We start from the raw sequence: 6,813 nt of genomic DNA, 5'->3' as shown, positions 1-6,813 counted from the left end.
ACGACTCTGACTGTATTTATGACGATATTGATTGATGCAAATTGGTGGTGCTGCCATCTACTTACACAATGAAATACGACTCATGAGGTGATGATCTGATTCGTTTCCAGAAGGGGGGGGGGGACAGAATTTTCTTTCAGTTCAGTTCTCTACAAGCAACATGCACAATCATTTTCAAGCACATGCGGAGGCGTCAAAAACAAAGTACCTTGGAAGAAGCAGACGAGAGCTAAAGAGGAAGTTTCCACTGTTTTATTGGCTGTTGGAGCTGCCAATTCATCTCCAACAGTCAATATACGGTCACTCACTTAGTCACAAAAACGTTCGCTTACTTGGTCACTCACTAACTCACTCGTACAATCATTCTCATATTCACTTGGTCACTTCAATGGTAGCTACTCACTTGGTCAGTGGGATATTTATACGGTCGATCAAGCGCTCACTTGGTCACTCATACTGTCACTAACTTGTTCGCGAAATGGTCATTCATTTGATTACACATGTAGTCACTCACCCTCACACAAAAACAGTCACTTACACTTGGTCACTCACTCACTCGTACGGTGATTCACACACTCACTTGGTCACTTCAATGGTTACTTGGCCACTCGATTGTATAACAGTATAATTATGTAATTGATATTATACGGTCAATCAACCACTCACTTGGTCACTTAAACGGTTATTGGGCTTCTCACTTGGGCACTTAAACGGTTATTGGGCTTCTCACTTGGGCACTTAAACGGTTATTTACTCACTTGGATATACTTATACGGTTAATCAACCACTCACTTGGTCACGAAAACGGTCACTCATCTAGTCACACTCATTTCAGTCACACACTCACTCATTACAGTCACATGCACACTCACTTGGTCACAAAAACTGTCACTTACTTGGTCACTAACTCACTCGTACAATCATTTGTACACACACTTATTCACTCAAATGGTTAACTTGGTCTCAGAGGACCCGGGTTCGAGCCCCCCACTGGCGACCACAGTAGTGGTTGGCTGAAGTTGGTTTTCCTGTGGTTCCCAACTTCAAGGTGCGAATGCGAGCCGATCTCCCCATTGAAAAGTTTCGCCACAGAGTAACTGGCCTACAACGGTACAAATATTCAATCATTACACTTCATTTGCAATTTAAAATATAGATGACAGCACTACAAATTCACATACAACACGTGCTCTGACTGTTAGATTCTCACACGCACAACTCAATCGATATTAAATTGCCCATGGCGATAGCCCAAGTTGTCGCCTGACGTCAATAAAAACGTTTTTTGGAAGTCATAAAATGTCTCAAACATGACGTGATAAAATGGTCATCATGTCCATTTTGGAAACGTCAAAAAATTACCATTTGCAAATAGTTAGACTTTCAGAAGATAGATGGCGCTATTTGAAGAGACGGGGAACTTTCTGACGCAGGTCGGAGTCGAAGCTGGTTCCTCTCCGGATTGTCACCATGTATCTCACGCCATGCCTTAACCGATCGCGCTGTCGTAGCAGTAACTAACTGGTGTTATTTAATGAAGACTTTAAAAGTATTGATTAGTTATATTACAATTGCCGTTTAATCTCTTGCTGAGTTTAGCCGATGGCAGTTATTTTTTCGTTTTCTTTTATTTTTTTATCCTTGAAAAATATAGTAATATAATTATAAATATAATTATTTGCATTATTTACAATTATCGAAAAAAAATTTTTTAAAAAATTCATTTTTTTTAGATCAATGAATTCGTTGCATCTTTTTGAATTTTTGACAGATTTCACAAATCTTCTGATCGTCCGTAAAAAACATGATATGGATGCAACTATAATTTATATAACGTACGTTGATAAATTTATATGAACAATTACTCATTGAAAAATTTGCATTTCCATTCAAAACAAAATCGCAATTAAAAGTATTTCATTTATCTTGTGACAACCAGTAACGAATAGGCCTAGGGTAATTTTGAAACACCCTCTGAAGGTTCATTAACAAACATTTTGGATAATTTTGATATTTTCATCCGGAAAAAAAATTTTCAGTTCGAAAGAAATTCGTGATTTTTATGACGCAAAATCGTTTACGCCATAAAAAATCACGTCATTTCATGACCTTCATGGCTAATAAGGTCATGAAATGACCTGATATTTCATTAAGGTCATCAAAAATCACGTTATTTGCTGACCTTTATTGTTCGTGGTCATTAAATGACTTTGAAATGACGTGATTTTTTTTTAACTGACGTCATTCAGAGAAAATGACCAAATTTTCACGTCATATTTGACGTCAGGCGACTACTTGGGAGGCCAGAGTTGTGCTTGATTTGAAAGAAAGAAAGCCATCTAAAGTGATTGCATACAAATTTGCATACTCAATCTTAAAAAATCTTTACGAAATCTAATTGCCATGAGCATAGGCGTACGCAGAATTTTCTCGGAGGGGGGGGGTTCAATTTTTTTTCCTCTCAGGGGGGGTTATATTTTTTCCTGCACAATAACACTATAATCTGGGCTTGAGGGCAGGGGGTTAGAACCCCAAATCCCCCCCCCCCTTTGCGTACGCAAATGGCCATGAGGTGCCCGTGTGAGCCCACGCGTCAAGACGGCACTGCCGTTGGCTGGGATGTATGATGAAGCCATCTGTCTCTCACTCTCTTGTATAGTGCAAAAAACAAAAATTGTCAATTGTCCGATCTGGAGCCCCATTAGACTCACCTTTGCGGGGAGTCATGTATTGTTAGAATCCCCCGACATAGAGAGGGATCCAACCCAGGGATGAATAGCATTATTTGACCTTTTCACAGCATAATTTCCTTTTATATTTGAAAGAGGACCATGAAAAATAATAGTCCAAAGGCACGCTTAAAGATCTCAGCATACAGGCTCCGATGTTATACAGTAGAAACTCGTTATAACGACCAAGTTATAACGATCAAGTTATAGCAAAAATTCCATTACAACGTGGGATAAGTCTCGAACATATTCGAAGAATGACTATCATATTACAGGGTGTTCTGTTAATGGACCGACGAACTCAGAGGGTTCCCAAGTAGTTGCCGGATGTCAAATATGACGTGAAAATTTGGTCATTTTCTCTGAATGACGACAGTCAAAAAAAAATCACGTCATTTCAAAGTAATTTAATGACCACGAACAATAAAGGTCAGGAAATAGCGGGATTCTTGATGACCTTAATGAAATATCAGGTCATTTCATGACCTTATTAGCCATGAAGGTGATTAAATGACGTGATTTTTTATGGCGTAAATGATTTTGCGTCATAAAAATCACGAATTTCTTTCGAACTGAAAAATTCTGTTCCGGATGAAAATATCAAAATTATCCAAAATGTTTGTCAATGAACCTTCAGAGGGTGTTTCAAAATTACCCTAGGCGAATTCGTTACTGGTTGTCACAAGATAAATGAAGTACTTTTAATTGCGATTTTGTTTTGAATGGAAATGCAAAATTTTTCAATGAGCAATTGTTCATATAAATTTATCAACACCTTATATAAATTATAATTGCATCCATATCATGTTTTTTATGGAAGAGCAGAGGATCTGTGAATCTGTCAACACTTAAAAAAGATGCAACGAATTCTTCGACGTGTACGTTGAACTAAAAAAATGAATTTTTTTTTAAATATTTTTTTTTTCGATAACTATAAATAACGCAAATAATTATATTTATAATTATATTACTATGTTTTTCAAGAATAAAAAAATAAAAGAAAACGAAAAAATAACTGCCATCGGCTAAACTCAGCAAGAAATTAAACGGTAATTGTAATATAACTAATCAATAATTTTAAAGTCTTCATTAAATAACACACGGTTGTTACCGCTAACGCGATCGGTAGAGGCATGGCGTGAGATACATAGGGACAATCCTCGAATGAACTGGGTTCGAATCCGACTTGCGTCAGAAAATCATACTTTGTTTCCTCCCGTCTCTTCAAATAGCGCCATCTACCTTCTGAAAGTCGAACTGTTTGCAAATGGTCATTTCTTTTTACGTTATTTTTGACGTTTGCAAAATGGACATAATGACCATTTTATCACGTCATGTTTGAGACATTTTATGACTTCCAAAAAACGTTTTTATTGAAGTCAGGCGACAACTTGGGTTGTTAGTATAGGCATCAAGCGGAACAAAAATTGCAATGGGACATGGTGTCGCAAACCACGTTGAGAGGGTGAAAATCGCGAAAGGAGGAATCGCATGCAGGCTTTGAGTTTAGAGCTCACGAAAAGGTGGATGTGAATTGATCGCTGAATGCGTTAGTGGGTGGGTTCGCTCACCATATCTCATGTAAACAGCGTTGCGAAACGCCTGTGGACACACCGGAGGATCTCATAGCGCAGATTGTCATCGCTGCGCAAACATCAAAAGCATCCCTGGTACCTCCGAGCACGTCCGGGAATCGTTTTTACGTCGTTGTAGACTGTGCAATGACGTCAGCGGCTGCCACTTCCAATAACTCTTGTAATAATTTAATCAAATAATTCTTTTTGTAGTTATTATTGCACTTCGTTCCAGCGTGACGACGAAACCTGCATGCGTTTCTCGTGATTTTCACCCTCTCAACGGGGTTTAGCGACACCATGTTCCATTGCAACTTTTGTTCCTCTTGATGCCTACTAACAACCCTCTGAGTTTGTCGGTCCATTAACAGAACACCCTGTATGGTTTTAATTAAGAAAAAACTAAACCTCCTAATAAAACGTCCGTTTTCGATGATACGAGGGGGGGGGGCGTCGATACATCGAGCGTCGACTGTATTTGCATTAGACAATACATAAATCACTTAAATCTTTAAATTTTCATTCGATTAAAAGAAAGTTAATTTTGCTTTTTTTTTTCTTACTGTAGATACAGAGAATACTCCTAAACTTTTAAATTGGAAGTAATCTAACGATATACAGGGTGAATTGTAAGTGCTGATGTGGTCTTTATCCATAGGCGGAGATAGACTTGGGAGTTTGGGGGGGGGCACGATGATGTCATTTCATATATGCATATATACATTAGATCAGTCAACTGGGCGTGGGGGGCAGGACCGTCTTAAGAGCATCATGGGCCCCCGGGTCAAGTGATGTTTTTGAGGCCCTACCTGGAAAATTCTTGAAAATTTCAACCACTTCTCATTTTGTGAGGCCCCTCTCCTTTCGAGGCCCCGGGCCGTGCCCATGCGTTAAGACGGCACCAGTGGGGGGAGGGGCCCCTTCCTTCCCTGTATCTCCGCCCATGTCTATATCTCATCAACAGTCCGTCGTAGTGGTATGATTCGAATTTAAAAAATGCTCAAAAGGCGTTCAAAAAATTTACCCTGTATCAGTTTCAAGAGGGAAAATACAGTGCTTGTAACACAATAAAAAAAATCTACATTATTAAACGTTCCTTTCTATTTGGAAGCAAACAACAACTTTCTATTTGGAAGTTACAGGACAAGGGGACCATATAAAAATTTTGATTTTTCCATTTCGTGACACGCGCTGTATTTTCACTCTCAAAACTTGTACAGGGTAATTTCTGAACGCCTTTTGAGCATTTTTTTAAATTGGAATCATACCTCTACGATGGACGGTTGATAAGACTGCATTAGCGCTTGCAGGCACCCTGTATAGTGCCGAACATCCCGATCAGGAAGGCTACAGATTAAAGAGATGACAAAAATCCAAAGACTGCCATCCACACAAACGATGACTGCACCGTGGTTTTTATAGAGTCAAATTAGAAAGTCGTACCCTGTCCTCTCCTGAAGCTAACAACAAAATATTCCAAAGTTTCTAAGAGCAATATTCGCTGAGATATTTGAATTTTAAAAGAGGAGAAAAGTTATGAAAGAACAGCAAAAACTAAGGAACAACACGCTCCTTTCTTCCATTTTTATGCTTTCCTTTCCCAACTTTTCTCCGATTTTTTAATTCTAATATCTCAGCGAATATTGCACATAGAAACCTGATTTCTTTTTTTTTTTTGGCACCAGGAGAGACAGAACAACAAGTTTCTGATTGGAAGTTAGAGGACAAGGGAACTGAATAAAAATTGAGAATTTTTTTTATTTTGTCACCCGCACTGTATTTTCACTCTAAAAACTTGAGCAGGGATATTTTTGAATGTCTTTTGAGCATTTTTTAAATTGGAATCATACTTCTACGCTGGACCATAGCATGCCTTCTCGGGGGACCCCACCCCCCTTAAAATATCATGAAAAGTAAATGTACATATTATGTGGAAGCTCCTTGGGACCCTGGCACAGTGTATCCCAGCCTAGTAACAGGCCCGCCTTTATAATGGACGATTGATGAAATAAAGGCCACATTAACACTTACAGGATGTCCTGTATATATGTTCCTGTCATAAATCTACCACACATTTCCTACACTAAATTGACAAATTTTAGCTCGCTTTTTTCTGCAGACCGCTTTCACTATGACTGCCGACACTGAAAAAATTCCCCAAGATAAAAGAAAAAAGGCGTTAAGTGGTATTACAGAAGAGTATCAAATTAACAAAGTAACAATAAGACAGAGGACTTTTTGGGTATATAACAACCTTTATTTTGTGTTCCATATAAATACAAAATCAATTGAAACAGGCCATCTAGTATCATCACAATCAAAATATTTTGTGAAACGAGTAAATAACATACATGTGACCTTGAAAGTAAAAAAAAAAAATCAGGCATATACATACGCCATCTACTTAGAAAGAAAGAGCGTAAAAATAGAAAAAGAAATACCTCTAATGCTACGTGAAAAGCATATTCACAGCATTCGTAAAACATATGTTACTGCCACAGCTTCAAGTT

Source organism: Pholcus phalangioides, unplaced genomic scaffold (genome assembly GCF_987345545.1).
Source record: "Pholcus phalangioides strain wild (caught in Gottingen) unplaced genomic scaffold, Ppha-v1.0 ptg000003l_1, whole genome shotgun sequence".
Taxonomy (NCBI): Eukaryota; Metazoa; Arthropoda; class Arachnida; order Araneae; family Pholcidae; genus Pholcus; species Pholcus phalangioides.
This window is presented reverse-complemented; position numbering follows the sequence as displayed.